At 41.4% G+C, this 15,623-nt stretch overlaps 1 pseudogene; it reads left to right on the top strand.

Annotated features, from left to right (window-relative positions):
• Positions 1 to 5,449: 5,449 nt before the first annotated feature.
• Positions 5,450 to 9,798, top strand: LOC123083573 (putative disease resistance RPP13-like protein 1; annotated as a pseudogene).
• The last annotated feature ends 5,825 nt before the right edge of the window (positions 9,799 to 15,623 follow it).

The following is a 15,623-nucleotide window of genomic DNA, read 5'->3' as shown; positions in this document are numbered from 1 at the left end:
AATTTCCATGGCAATAAAAAATCTAAATTGCCATGGCAATCAAGAAGTTAAATTGCCATGGCAATTAAAAAGTTAAATTGCCATGGAAAAATTCAAATTCAAAAATTTATCAAAATTCACATGAGAAGGATGAAAAGTAAAAAAAATTCAATCAATTTAGAATTGCCATGGCAGATAAGAAGTATAATTCCATGGTCCGTAAATTAAATTTTCCATCGCAAGAAGGAGAAGTGAATTTTCCAGGCATGTTGAATTGAAATTGCCGTCTATATTAAAGAGAATTTGCCATGGATGTGAAGTGAAATTTTGCCATGGCAAATAGAATATAAAAATTGTCATGGCAAATAGAAGGTGAAAAGTGCCATGGCAATAAAAGTTAGAAATTTGCCATGGGGATAGAATGTAAAAATTGCTATGGCAAATATAGGGGGAAACAATGCCATGGTAATAAACTTAAAAAATTGTGATGGAGACATAGGTAAAATTTCCATGTGAATAAAATCAATTTTGTCGAGGCAACATACAAATCTCAATTTTGCCATGCCAAAATAACATAAAAAATGCCATTCTAGAAAGTAAAAAACTCAATTTTGCTATGCTAAATGAAATGGTGCTTGCCATGGCAAAAACAGCATGGGTTTGTGTATGAAAACAAGAAAAATTGCCATAATCAACTATTAGAAATTGCCATGGTTAAAAAATGAAATGAAGTTGCCATGATACATGAACTAATGGCATATGACCCCATTAAAGGTAATTTTGCCGTTCACAAAATAGCCATGTGAAAAATAGTTATATGGCACGGTATGAAATTAAAGAAAATCATTTGCACATGGAAAATTCAAGAAAAGAAAATGAATAAACTAAGATGGATAAAAAACTTACAATTTCCATTGTTGAAAACAAAATCTGTTATGTTCACAAAAGATTTTTCGTGTTCTGAAACTAAATTTAACATGGTACACAAACTAAATTTAACATGATCTAAAAACAAATTTGATATTTTCCATAAACTAAGATTTGCCATGATCCATGAACTAAATTGTCGTTAACAATTAGCCATGGAAGAATAACTTTTTTTGGCACTGTTCAAATTTGAACAAAAATGTTTTCATTTGCACATGTAAAATTATGAAAGCAACAACTCAAATTACCGTGGTTACAAAAAAGTGACATTTGCCATGGTATAAATGTTTATTTTGCCTTGTTTGCAAAAGTATTCCATGATCTAGAAGTGATTTTGCCATTGTCCATACACTAACTTTGCCATGATCTTAAAACTAACATTACCATGATTTTACAGGAAACTTGAAGGTTTGCATGGCAACATGTTTTAACTATTTGCCATGGCAACAGGTGAACAAAAATTGCCATGGCGAAAATTGAAATGAAGCAACATTTGCCACGGCAAAAAGTACCGTGGGTTTGCGTTTGAAAAGACTAGCAAAAAATGCCATGATCTACTATTAAATTTGCCATGGTTTTATAAATGAAATGAAGTTGCCATGATCCATTAACAAAATTTGCCATCATCCATGAATAAAAATTTCCATGAGGGGTGAATTAAACTTGCCGTTGTCGATAAAGCAAAATTTTTGTGCTCCATTAAAAAATGTCATGAATCATACACTAAATTTGCCAACTTAAATTGGACGTCTCATGGCAAAACTTAATGTACACAAATCACCACCTAATTGGAAGGACTAATGCATAACTGAATGTGTCATGGCAAAAAACATAATGAAGTTGTTGTGGCTATTGTATGTAGCACTAAAACATAAGTGGTAGACTCGATTATGCCATCATCCGTTGTATCCTGCACTTATGTAGTTAACCAATGCAGAACAAAATATCTATCCAAAATTATGATTTTCCTTCGATGTCTGAGCAACTATACAATGTAATTCACCCCCTACATATACTGAAATGATTGTAGAGAGTTCATTAGAAAAACAACCCCCTGTATATACTGAAATAGGCTAAACAGCCCCTCACCTTGCATACGAGGGTTGCAACAGCCGCTCCAGATCCGCCGGCTGCGAGGTCGAGGACGCGCGGCGCGCGCCACGACCTTACAGGTTGCAGGAGAATCTCAACTCCGTCAGAGCGGACGAGCGCGTTGACGGTGGAAACAGGGCACACCAACGGACCCCGTGAGCAGTCGGTCTGCACCCGCCGCGCCGCCACACGCCCGCCGTGCCCGCGCACGGCAGCCTCCGCTCAGCACAACGCCATACTGTCTAGCTCGGCAGCGAGCCTCGTCATCCGTCGCTCCACCACTACCTCCCACCGCGCATATGGTCAATTTCCCGTCGGAATCCAAGGGTCGCGGGCTTCCGCCGGAGCAAGAACGCGGGGGGGCTCCTCCACCATACCCCTGACCCGCGACCTCCGCCTGCTGCTGCGCACGCTCGGCCCGCTCCATCCGCTGCTGCTCGCGCTCGACCTCTCTGATGTTTGCACGGGCGGCGCGCGATGCAGATCCGCACATGGCGGCGGAGCGTGGTTTCCGGTCTAATGGCAAGCGGCGAGGTTGGGTGTGCGAGTGTGCGACGCGCCGCCCTCCCGCTCCGACCGCCGGACACCTTCGCTGGTGTCCCGGCCTCCCAACGCCGACAGTCCCCTCCTTCAAATCAGACGCGTAGTAGGAGGAACGGGGAAGGCGAGGCTTCGGCCTCGAAGTGGGGACTGGGGAGTCGGAATAAGCACCAGCACTGCCGTCGCCATCTCTGGACCTCAGCCAGCGTCACTGGCGGAGCTATGTACAAAGCTGCAGGTGCCATGGCCCCGCCCCCAGCCTTGACTAGTTTTGTGAAGAAACAAAATTTAGAGGGCTGAGATTGATTTTTTTAGGTATTTTATCCCTTGAAAATTGAGTGTTTTGTCCTCGGCCCCCCCAATAATCACCGTCAAGCTCCGCCACTAGCCAGCGTCGCCACTCGTCGTCGCCACCGACACCTCCGGACCTCACCAGGCGGTCCGAAGGCGTACATAAAGCCGACATAAAGTCCACATTGGTTACTGGTTAACATATTAGCAAGTCCAGCTCATCTAAACTTAAAAAAGGGCAATTAGCAACTTTCGCAGGTGATAGATAAGACCGACTTCTCACCCGCCTTCTCCTTGCCCCAGTGGCTTCATTCGTTGGCCTGCATTTTTCAATAAAGGGAATATATTAATATCGCGAAGATATCAGTTACACCCGGCCTCCGCAACAACGTAATAATACCTTAATGGCATTATGGATGCACACAGCAAAAAAAAAACAAGAAGAAGCTAAAAAAAAGAAAAGCCTCGCTGCAGAATTCCAGTCCTTGCAGCAGCAGTACAACGACCACTAAAACAACACCTGAAGTCCAAATTCTCCAAAAGCGACGCCTCAAAAAAGAGAACAATGCACAAGCGCTGTCGTCACCCGGTCGTAGACCTTAGGTTTTCACCCCGAAGATAGTCCCCGCTCTCAAAACAATTTCTTCAACAAGGCCATTTCCAGGCACAACCAATTAAGACCAACCTTGGACTTTTACCATGAAAGGTAAGACTTTGAACTCCACCTATTCTGCCGCCCCCACATACATACCTCTGCTACAAAATTCGAAACTCCAAGAAAGTTTCTCATCGCCACAAAGGCTCCAATTACAATTACTAATCCTCCGATCTCAGCTCTTATGATATTCTCTGCCTCTGACTTCAGCATGGAACTAAACATATCCCATGATGGCAACATATAGCAGAGCTTCGCACCGCTCCCTCCTTAATGGAGAACCAGTGGGCACGACTGATCCCACCCGATCCAGCAATCTCCAGGCATAACGCGCCCATGGGAGTTCGCCGGCGGATTCTTCCGGAACCCGACACTCCGGCCAGATCAAGGACAGGTGTCAAGCAGATCTTCATCTTGTCACTTGAGGAACCCTAGGGCCGCCCCCTTAAATCAGGCCAAGCCTGCAGCCCCACGCCGCCACGGCACCCCGGATCGGATTGGAGGGATCAATGCGTGGATCTGGTACCGCATCGGGAGCAGCAGGGGCGCCAGGAAAGGGCACCTCGCCGGTAGCCAACAGCACGCCGCCGCGCACGGAGGAGTAGGCCACACAAACGCCATGGCCGGCCGCCGCCTCGGCCTTGAATCTGAGGGGAAAATGCCACACCGCCAAAGAGAGCTCGCCCCGCCTCCACGGTCCGTGGCACGGGCTTAGCCCGGTCGCCTCCTCCGGCGAAGGCGGGGGGGGGGGGGGGGGGAGTAGCCCTTGCGGTGGCCGGCGGCTGGGTCTCCCCCATGTCGCCTGTGAGAGTGACGCATTGGCCTGCGTTAATTGCATAGTCGGATCAATTTGATTCCTGGACACACACGCTGTGTAATAGTACCCAAATTTTCTTCTGGCATATCATATTCTCGCTGTAAAGGAATTTTTGATATCTTAATTGTTTGAGGCATGCTTTCCTGTTTTCTGCTTCTAGGTGTGCAGGACAGACAGTAATTCACTGGTCTACAATTGTTAGACGTGAGATCGCTACATTAGCTACTTGTTGATGTCAACCAACCCAAAGAATAGAAAAATGCTAGAAAAGGAAGTAGGACTAGGGGAAGAAGAAAACGAGAAGCACACACTAGTTCGTCAGATTGCCTCTCGGGTTCTTATTGTAGTCGCCAACTATGGACTGTGTAGCTACATTGAGATGTTGGCTCCAAACGCCATATGAACAGAGAGATGTTTCTTAGTGCGCGCTGATAGCTCAACTGTCCGCCTTTGCTGGCTGAAACTACAAAAGTAATTGATTCTTAGGTATGTACATTCATTTCAAAGCTGGCTGGTATATCAATGATTAGTATGATGTATTTAGTGACATACTGATATGTACTCCAGTGCATTAGCTAGAAATTTGCCACTTTCTTTTTGAAGTATTATGTATAGCAAGATGTTAAAGTACTCCCTACGTTCCTAAATATAAGTCTTTATAGAGATTCCACTATAAACTACATACGGAGTAAAATGAGTGAATCTACACTCTAAAATGCATCTATATACATCCGTATGTGGTCCATAGTGAAATCTCTACGAAGACTTATATTTAGGAACGAAGGGAGTATTATGCATAGCAAGCACTCCGTCAAATTTTGCGTGTACACTCCTATAGTAATTAGGCTCTACAAAATCCTTTCCTTTTTGAGTATGTAATTTATGGATGCAGTTTGAAGGAAGTCCTATTTTTTTCACAATTTTCCTTGCGAGTGAAACATCTATAAGGATGCTTCCTGGAAAGCATGAAGAGACAGCAATGGTGATGGATACCAACTCGTTGTTTGTATTACTCACACAATGTTATCCTCTGCTACTTTATACTTCAATTATCATCGTTGATGTGTGTCCATGTTGGCTACTAGTTAGTTTATTAGCTACTCCATCTCAGCTAAACTTAAAGAAATGGCAAGTAGCTGGACCATCTGCTATTGTCTTGACCTGCTGTTTGGAGATTTCTGCCTCATTCTCTTGCAACACAACATTGTTAGCTCCTACGGTCTGCAACCTTGGCTCGTCTTTGTGCCGGCTCCTACAACTCTGCTTCCCACTTCTACATCTGTGTAAGCTCACCACGCTATTCTCATAATCTGGCTGTAAAGTTCTATTTATTATCTTCGTCGTTTGCAACCTGCTAATGTATTTTGTGTTTCTTACTCCAACAGGTGTTCATCCACTGCTATATTCGTTGGTTATTTCTACATCCGTTCCAGAAGCACTTTCGATTGCTCGTCTATTGATTTCAGGTCATTCCACACTCCCAATATAGTGTTCTTAGTCTTTGCCATCGTCTACTGATCCATCAGTAGGTTTCTGTTTTCATATCACCGTTGCAGCTGGCTAACTTATCTTACGATTTACTAATACTTCAACAACTTTCTTATTCATCACTGTGTCTAGAAGCAATTCTGGTTCTATCTTCACTTTATTCAACCCAAAAAGTAAACCCTGGAACCCAATGGAAGTGGCGTTAGCTAGCGCTGCCTTAAGCGTTAGCTTGAAATTGGCGGCATCACCTGTCTTGAAGAAGCTCCTTGCTGATGCTTCAACCTACCTCGATGTGGACATGGCCCATGAGCTCCACGAACTGGAGACAACTATCTTGCCACAGTTCGAGTTGTTGATTGAAGCAGCAGACAAGGGAAACCACAAGCCCAAGTTGGACAAATGGCTTCATGAACTCAAAGAAGGCTTCTACCTGGCTGAAGACTTGCTGGACGAGCATGAGTACAACCTCCTCAAGCGCAAAGCAAAGGGGAAAGATTCCATGCCGGCCAATGCGTCCACCGTCAATAAAGCTTTTATGAAGCCTCTGCGTTCTGTAACAAACAGGCTGTCCAATCTGAGCTCTGAGAACAGAAAGCTAATTTGCCATATAAAGGACTTCCATCAATTGCTATCCTTACCAGCTGGTTCTGGTTATAATGGAGACTGCCCCGCCATAACATCAATTGTTGTTCCTGAGACCACATCACTACCACCTCTGAAAGTAATTGGTCATGACGAGGATCGTGATCATATAATAGATCGTCTTACCAACACAACTGCTATTACTGAGTCTAGTACAGCCATGTACTCAGGTTTGGCCACTGTTGGAGTTTGAGGCATTGGAAAATCCACCTTGGCACAGATCGTTTACAATGACAAGAGGGCAAAAGAATATTTTGATATAACAATGTGGGTAAGCATCTCACGCAAACTTGATGTCCGCCGTCATACACGGGAGATCATCGAACCTGCTTCTCAAGGGGAATGCCCACGCATTGACAACCTTGATACTCTGCAGCGCAAGTTGACAGATATACTGCAACAATCAGGGAAATTCCTGCTTGTGTTGGACGATGTTTGGTTTGAACCCGGGAGTGAAAGAGAATGGGACCAACTCTTAGCTCCTATGGTTTCACAACAGATGGGAAGCAAAGTATTGGTAACTTCTCGATGGGATACATTTCCAGGTGCTCTTTGCTGTGAAGAAGTGTGTCCTCTGGAAAAGATGGGAGATACTCAATTCTTGATACTGTTCAAGCACCATGCATTCTCTGGACCAGAAATCAGAAATCCGCAGGTGCGTGAAAGGCTGGAAGATTTTGCAGAGGAGTTTGTTAAAAGGCTTGGCCAGTCTCCTTTGGCGGCAAAAGTAGTGGGTTCCCAGTTGAAAGGGAAAACAAATACCAGTGCATGGAAGGATGCTCTAACTATAAAGATTGACAAACTAAGTGAGCCTATGAGTGCTCTTTTGTGGAGTTATGAGAAGTTAGATCCATGTATGAAGAGGTGCTTCCTATATTGCAGCCTGTTTCCAAAAGGCCACAAGTATGCCATTGATGAGTTGGTTCATCTTTGGATGGCAGAGGGCCTTTTAGATTCGTACAACCAAAACAAGAGAGTTGAAGATGTTGGGAGGGATTGCTTCAAGGAGATGATCTCTGTTTCGTTCTTTCAACCATTTCATGGAAGATACTATGTTATGCACGATCTCATTCGTGACCTAGCAGAATTGCTATCCAAAGAGGAATACTTCAGATTGGAATGTGATAAGGTGACACAAATACCATCTACCGTTCGACATCTATCTGTGCGTGTTGATAGTATGAAGCAACACAAGCAAAATATCTGCAAGCTGCTTAATTTACGCACTATTATCAGCATAGATCCCCTAATAGATGATGTAAGTGACCTTTTTAATTGGATAGTACGGAATTTCAAGAGGCTGCATGTACTATGTTTGTCATCTTATAGCAGTAGTAAGCTGCCAGAATGTGTTGGTGAGTTGAAGCACCTTCGGTATTTGAACATCACCGAAACTCTGATTTCTGAATTACCAAGATCACTGTGTACTCTTTACCACCTGCTTGTATTAGAAACTGGCAAAGTTAAGAGTTTGCTTGAGACACTCTGCAATTTAAGAAAGTTGCGGCATCTTATCGTATCCTCTAAAGTTGAACTGCATCAAATTCCTGATGTTGGCAAGCTGAATTCGCTTCAACAGTTGGAAGAATTTTTTGTGCTAAATAAAAAGGGTTATGAGTTGCAACAACTAAGGGACATGAGTGAGATTCGTGGAAGTTTAAGTGTCATAAATCTTGAGAATGTCACTGGGAAGCATACAGCCTTACAATCAAAGATGGATCAGAAAAGTCATCTTACCAACTTGCATCTTGTCTGGAGTTGCGAGATTAATATGAAAGCAGATTTGAATGTGGATAATTTACAGTTGAAGATTCTAGATGGCTTGATGCCACCGCCTCAACTTGAAAATCTTTCAATTAAGGGTTAAAAATCTTCAAAGTATCCAGGCTGGTTACTTGATGGTTCGTATTTTGAGAATTTGAAATCTTTGAGCTTTGTTAATTGCAGCGCGTTGCAAAGCATACCATCCAATACTAAGGTATTTGAGAATTGCTCTTCACTTATCCTCGGCAATGTGCCACACCTGAAGGCATTACCTTATCTTCAACCAGGCCTTAAAATGTTAAGTGTAGGCAATTGCCCACTGCTTATATTTATTTCCAACGCTGAGTTGGAGCATAGCGATCAGGGAGAGAATATGGTGAGAACAGACCACTTGGCATCACAACTTGGTTTAATCTGGGAGGTGGATGCAGGATCACATATTGAAAATGCACTTTCATTGGAACATTTTTTTCTAAAGAAGTTGATGATATTGATGCATGATGATGTGTCACATGTTCAAAACCTTGAAAGGGCTCTAAAAATAGTGAAATATGAAGTATGGAAAAAAGTGCATATCATCAAGGCATGGAGACACTGTCACGAGCAGATGATGAGACTCGTTCTTCGAAGGAGCATTGGGCTTCCACTGGTTCTACCCTCAGGACTTCATAGACTTTATCTTTCTTTATGTAGTATTACAGATAGAGCTCTAGCTGTTTGCCTTGATGGCCTGGCTTCATTGAAAAGTCTGATCCTAAAAGAGATTATGAGTTTAACTACACTTCCTTCAGAAGAGGTCCTCCTGCATTTGACGAAACTTGAGGTGTTGTCCATCCAACATATCTGGTGTCTCAGGTCATTAGGGGGCTTACGAGCTGCTACCTCTCTTTCAAATGTTAGTCTGGCTTCATGCCCTTCTTTAGAGTTGGCATGCGGAGCAGAATATTTGCCATTATCCCTTAAGAGTCTCAGGATAGAAAAATGTGTGCTTGGAGCTGAATTCCTCTGTGCGGACTGGCCGCAGATGGGAAATATTGTAATAAGCAGCTGCAGAAGCACCTCCTGCTTATCTGTTGGTAGCCTAACATCTGTTAAATCATTGCATAACTTGCCAGATTTATGTACACTCGAAGGATTCTCTTCCCTGCAACTTCACCATGTACATTTGATTGATGTACTCCTGAGTGTATCTCACAGTTTCGAGTCCAGTACTCACTCTATGTTAGCAATCCTGTAATACTCAACAATGTGCTCTCGGCTGAAGGTTTCACAGTTCCACCAATTCTCTCTCTTGAAAGATGCAAGGAACCATTCATTTCATTCGAAGAATCCGCAAATTTCACATCTGTGAAGACTATGAGATTCTTCAAGTGTAAAATGACATCCTTGCCAACAAATATGAAGTGCTTCTCCAATCTGAAGAATCTCGACATCCATAGCTGCCCCAACATATCATCTTTACCAGATCTGCCGAGCACACTCCAGAAGATAAGTGTATGGGGTCATTGTGAGCTGTTGAAGGAGAGCTGCCGAGCACCTGATGGAGAAAGTTGGCAAAAGATCACGCATATACGCTGGAAGGAATTTGGAGTGTGATGTAGATTTCCACCTACAAATAAACGGAAAGGTAAATTAGCTCCAGTCGGCCATCTTTGCACTGTCATAGATATACAGTCTTTCGTAATATATATGCACTTCAATACAATTTTTTATCTTTGAAATATTCCATTTACTATAAACTTTTCTTAATAGCAGGCCCTCCAGCAACCTGCTTCGAGGTGGAGTGCTTCAGGCTGGCTCATCCTACAGCCCAAACTGTCTTCTACTTCACAGGATAGCCTCAGTCTGTTTCCTGCTTTGCTGATTGCTTCACGCTTTGCCCTCTCACTCGACCACCTCCTGCCCTCTGGTGCCACTGTCACTGACGATGGTTTTTGTAATCGTGGTGTTGGTTATCTTCTTATTCATGCTATTATCATCCATTGACCGAACAATTCCTGGAACCGTAGTCTAATTTGCACGTTATTCCATCACTTAGTTTTGTCATGGTTTGCTTTGATTCGTGCGACTGTAATCTTTATGTCTTGTGTGATCTTACGTACCATGTAATAACTGGAGGTCTCTTTTATCATTCACCCCCGTAATGAGATATTTGATGCACTGCAGTACTTGAGTTTCATACTTGATACAATGTGCCTGCTGCTTCAGAGTTCAGACCATTTTCCTTGCATGATTGTCTAGATTCAACTCTAGAAAGCCTGCTGGTCTTTCTGGTTGCTCATTTCCTGCTGTTTGAGATCCACAAGCATTATCACTATGTACAGATTTCTATGTTGAACAGCATAGAGACATCTAACTACGTACTCCCTCCGTCCCAAAATTCTTGTCTTACATTTGTCTAAATACGGATGTATCTAATACTAAAATGTTACTTGGTACATCCGTATTTAGACAAATCTAAGACAAGAATGTGCCCTGCAGAAGGCAAGAATGAGTGATGTTATTTAATTATCATGACTTGGCTTTTATGATGTACTCCCTCTGTAAACTAATATAAGAGCGTTTAGAATACTAAAATAGTGATCTAAACGCTCTTATATTAGTTTACAGAGGGAGTACACCGTATATATGAGGACGGTTTGGAAAGGCTTGTACAGTTTATGTCAATTGCCATGCGAGACTAATTCATATCCGTTTATGTCTGAAGGAAAGGCTTGTACAGTTTATATCAGTTGATTTATAATTGCTGATCTATCATATACGTGCTGGTACCAAAAACCCACGCATTCACCATCATCGAGCATCAGGCTGACCATGTTGTTAATTTTGCTCTGAACCTGTCTGCTTGTAGCTTGGTTGTCCGTTCATAGTTCATACGGTGCATTTACGCCCTGATGCACAAGTCTAGCACAAGATGCAGTCGAGTGCCCAGCAGGGATTCAAGGTCGGCGAGGGAGCGGCTATCCCGACGTCAGCTAGACCTGATGAACACAAAGAGGGGGAACGAGATTGTAACTTTTAAGTGTTCATGATTGTCCACGTCGGTTGGGTGTCCTCGGACAGAACTGCAGGAGGCTCCCCTCTTGCCGCCGTGCTAGAGCAGGGTCCCCGACAGTGACAAGGCTTCTGCGTGAAGGGGGTCGTGTACCAGCTCGTCGAGGAGCTCATGGCACCGCGCGCCGACCATATCTGCAGTATGTCTCTGCCTACCAAACTGCAACATTTTGTCATTGCAAGGGGAAAACAAAAAGGGTTTTGACTGAATTTGGTGTTAACTGTATCCTGGCTGATAATTTGAATTATTGTCTGGCTAGTGCCATGGCTAAAGTCGCTCGCATCGCGGCATCTGCGAAGGTGCCCCTTAGAGTCATCGAAGATTCTCTCGAATTGATGGGGCAAGATAAGAATCCACTGATCTCTGTCTTTTTACCTGTCAACATAATTTCTGGTGACTATTTGCCACTTTCAATATGGGGCTTCGCACAAATGCCACTGTCAAGATTGACTTCGTAAAAATGCCACCCAACTGACTTGAAGTTAGTATGTGTAAAAATGCCACTGTACTCATGAAGTTAGTATTCTCTATTCTGCAATGTAGATTCTGTTTGTATAAAGGTAGGACTGTGTTAAGCAGAGCAGCGTATGAGTGTAGTGTAGGGGACACGCCTTTCTTGAATTGTAACACGAGACTAGTGTTGAGAGGCTACTGTTTTTGCAAGAGACTGAAGTGTAACACTAGACTTTGCCCAACACTTTGGCCAACCAAAACATGTGAGCTAATGAATGTGTGAGAGAGTGAAGACCTAACTGCACAGTAAAGCTACAACCTACAATGCCTGAACAATTTTAAGGCAGTTTCCTCTTCATTTTTCTGGAGGTGAATTACTCGGATGACCAAGATAGTCTTTCTGGTAAACTACGCCTGCTACCATGGTGCAGATCTTTTGAGATTCAGAACAATTTTTAAAGATATTGAACAGTTTTTGAATTTTTTGAATTATTAAAAAAAAGGAAAGAAAAGAAACAGAGGGAGTACACTATTCCGGCTTTAGGACCCTTCTTTATCATTGTTTAGATCACTAAAGTAGTGATCTAAAAATTGTTATGTTGCTTTGTTCCTAGGAGGTTTGCAGAGGGAGTACATGGGAACAGTGGCGGAGCTTCATGGGGGCCAACCTGGGCCATGGCCCCCCAAGCTCACAAGAAAAAACATGTATACACTCCTTTGTATTAGGCCTATTTTCCAAATAGTTATGTTTGCGCACCCCCCCCCCCCTCTAGCCCATGGCCCCCCATAATTTCGGCTCAAGCTCCGCCACTGCATGGGAACCAACTCATGTTTATTTGCCGGTATTGGGAACCATCTGGAAGGTTGGAGTTTTTTTTATGTTGCTTTTGTTCCTGGATTTTCTTTTTCTTGTTAGTTTTATCTTTTTATTTTCCATGTTATGTTGTTTTGTTAAAAATAATACAAGAAAATTGTTTAAAATGTTCTCATTTACAAAAACTGTTTGCAAATTTCAAAAATGTTTGCGTTTTCAATAAATGTTCACAATTTTGAAAGAAAAAACACGTTTTCAACAAAGTGTTTGCAAAATTAAAAAATGCTTGGACTTTCAAAAAGTATTTCAAATTTCGGTAAAAGGTTCATGTTTTCAAAATTTTGTTATAGCTAATTTAAGAAAATGTTCTTGCTTTTAAAAAAATCATAAATTTGTAAAAATATATGTAAATTTGAAAACATTTTTGGGTCTTTTTCAAATTTTCTAAAAATAAGTCTTTCACATTTGTTCAAACAATGGAATGGAAAAATCAGTTGAAAATAAAAAATAGTACAAACAGTAAAGCACCAAAAAATTCTCTCAATACTAGCTTGCTACAGTATAACACAAAGGGTCGGCCCGTCAGCGTGCGACCTTTGCATTTCGCGGTTGCGAAGAATTGGAGGCGACAGGGGTTGAGGGGGGGGGGGGTCCTAATATGAATCCATATATTGGACCTGGAGAACTTCTTGTTTCTGTTTGGTCAATGGTTTCTATCTATCATAATAATCGATTTCATTATAGAGACAAGGAACAACTAGCAGCAGGGTAAGTGTATTACGTACTAAACAATATGGTTTTACCCCCTTCTTATATTGGTTGTATGTAGGCATCATGACTAAACAATATGGGTTTACCCACATCTCATATTTTTTATGTCCAGGCATCAGTACTAAAGATATGGTTTTAACCCCTTCCCATATTTATTGTATGCAAGCTATGATGAATTTGGATGGCATAATATTATCTTATATATACTTCCTCCATTCCTAAATGTAAGTTTTTTTAGATATTCCAATATGGACTATATACGGAGCAAAAATGAGTGAATCTACACTCTAAAGTACGTCTATATACATATGTGTGTAGTTCATATTGAAATCTCTAAAAGGACTTATATTTAGGAAAGAAGGGAGCACATAACAAGATTCTTAAGGGTGAAAAACAACGACGGTAAGGTATTAACAATCTATTTTAAAATAACGACGGCAAGGTATTCATGTTGCTTGCTGAAGTTGAACAACACGATGCATTTAAAAAAAATTGAGACAATTCCATCAAGCTTTTTTAATTCGTCACAATGTTTACATGGACGGACGGAAGATTCCCTGGGTGCCCCAACCAAACATGGCGGCTAGCTCCCAGGGTAAGTGTATGCTTCACTAAACTGCGAGCTTCAAAATTTGAGCTCCTACGTTCATGAACTATATTACAGAAAGTAAAGAAAGAGAATGGCTTATAATCTCTTGAACTATAGCCCCACAACTCAACATTTTTTTCTTCTGAATGTCGTCAACCACCACCTTGCAGTCTGATGCCACATGAATTCTTTGGGCATAGAGATCATCTGCTAGACCCATAGCTTCTCTAACTGCCAATGCTTCAAGCGTTGTTGGGTCCGAATTATATCTGAAAACAATGGCAGAAGCGCCCATATCGCCACCTTGTTGGTCCCTGCATGATGCATTTTAATGGCCCTCTTGGCCTGCATCTTATTTTAGATTTAGGTTGGGCCAGATTTATTCATAAGAAAAAAAAGGTTGTACTGTCATGTTTTAGTTGTGTTAAAATGCTTACCATGTTAGTGGCACAATGCAAGGTGCTGTTGTGAGTTGTTCTTTTTAATATATATTTTTCCAGCAGACCAACTTTACAAACAGAATTTACATTTTTTCTCCCAGTATATGATTTGGAAAACTTACCTTTCTCTCCCAGTGCATATTTTGTAGAGAAAAAACTTAGTTCATTAATCAAGCTTTGTATGTGCAGCCTACTGGGTTTATACTACCATCACTGCACTTTTTCCTTGTATGGTGTGCTCCAATCGCACTTACTATCTCTCTCTGTGTTGCAAGTTTGTTTTCCTCTTAATGTTTTAAGATAATGAACACTTTGAAAGCTCAGTGAAATGTGTCTACTTTTGCCTGTCTTCCTGTTTATCTTCCTACGGTCACAATCCTACGTATAGGTTCTCTTATCTTAAACCAATAGCACTTACTGTAAATAATAAACACACTCCATATTGACACGCCATATCAATGGGCGCAGTGTGTCGCCGGGCGGGTTTTGCTAGTTCAGATCCAACTATCAAGATGATTCCAAAGCTAAAATAAACAAGTCTTTATAATATTTATAATAAACTTTTATATTTCTAAAACTTAATTTATCACTAAAATGCAAGTCTTTTGTATATACTATCTCATAATACTATTTTTAGGTATATCTATCTTATTTAAGCATGATGCTCTCCAGATATTATGATAGATACAAATATAATTCTAATATTTGTTTTTACAAATACATTTTTTGTATTAATCTGAAATAATATAATGTGTAATATTTTTAATTTAGTTTGGCTTGTTTTGTGAAATTTATAAATTTAGCTGAACAAAAATTATCACATTAATCCTAAAATTAATTCATGCCCCCTCATACGTTATTGTGTGCTCATATGTATTCTTCCCCATATAGGATCCATAAATATCTGCATAAAAAGAAACTTGATTGTCTTAATAATGCAAAGATAACTGGATGGAGATTTCTAGAGTGCAACAATGTTCATCTTAGGTGTAACCAAACATATAATTAAATAGTGATCACCGTGTCAAATTTACCCTTCTCATACCACTACTACTGGAACATGGTATTTAGTGACAATTGACAACCATATGTGATAGGCTTATCATAGGAAACTATTAATAAATATTTGTTATTGAATATGGTAAAAAATAAAGTTCATATAACATGTCACTGTCGACATCCATACCATATTTTTGTGTGTACATAAAGAAGTATGTATGAGACATGGAGATCATGGAGGATGTATCCCTGTACAAGATCCGAGGAGCCAAAGAGCTTTGGAATCTTCCGTCCTGAGGTGTGCCGC

Source organism: Triticum aestivum, chromosome 4A (assembly GCF_018294505.1).
Source record: "Triticum aestivum cultivar Chinese Spring chromosome 4A, IWGSC CS RefSeq v2.1, whole genome shotgun sequence".
Classification (NCBI taxonomy): domain Eukaryota; kingdom Viridiplantae; phylum Streptophyta; class Magnoliopsida; order Poales; family Poaceae; genus Triticum; species Triticum aestivum.
The sequence above is the reverse complement of the archived record's forward strand: the minus strand, read 5'-3'. Positions and strand labels throughout refer to the sequence as shown.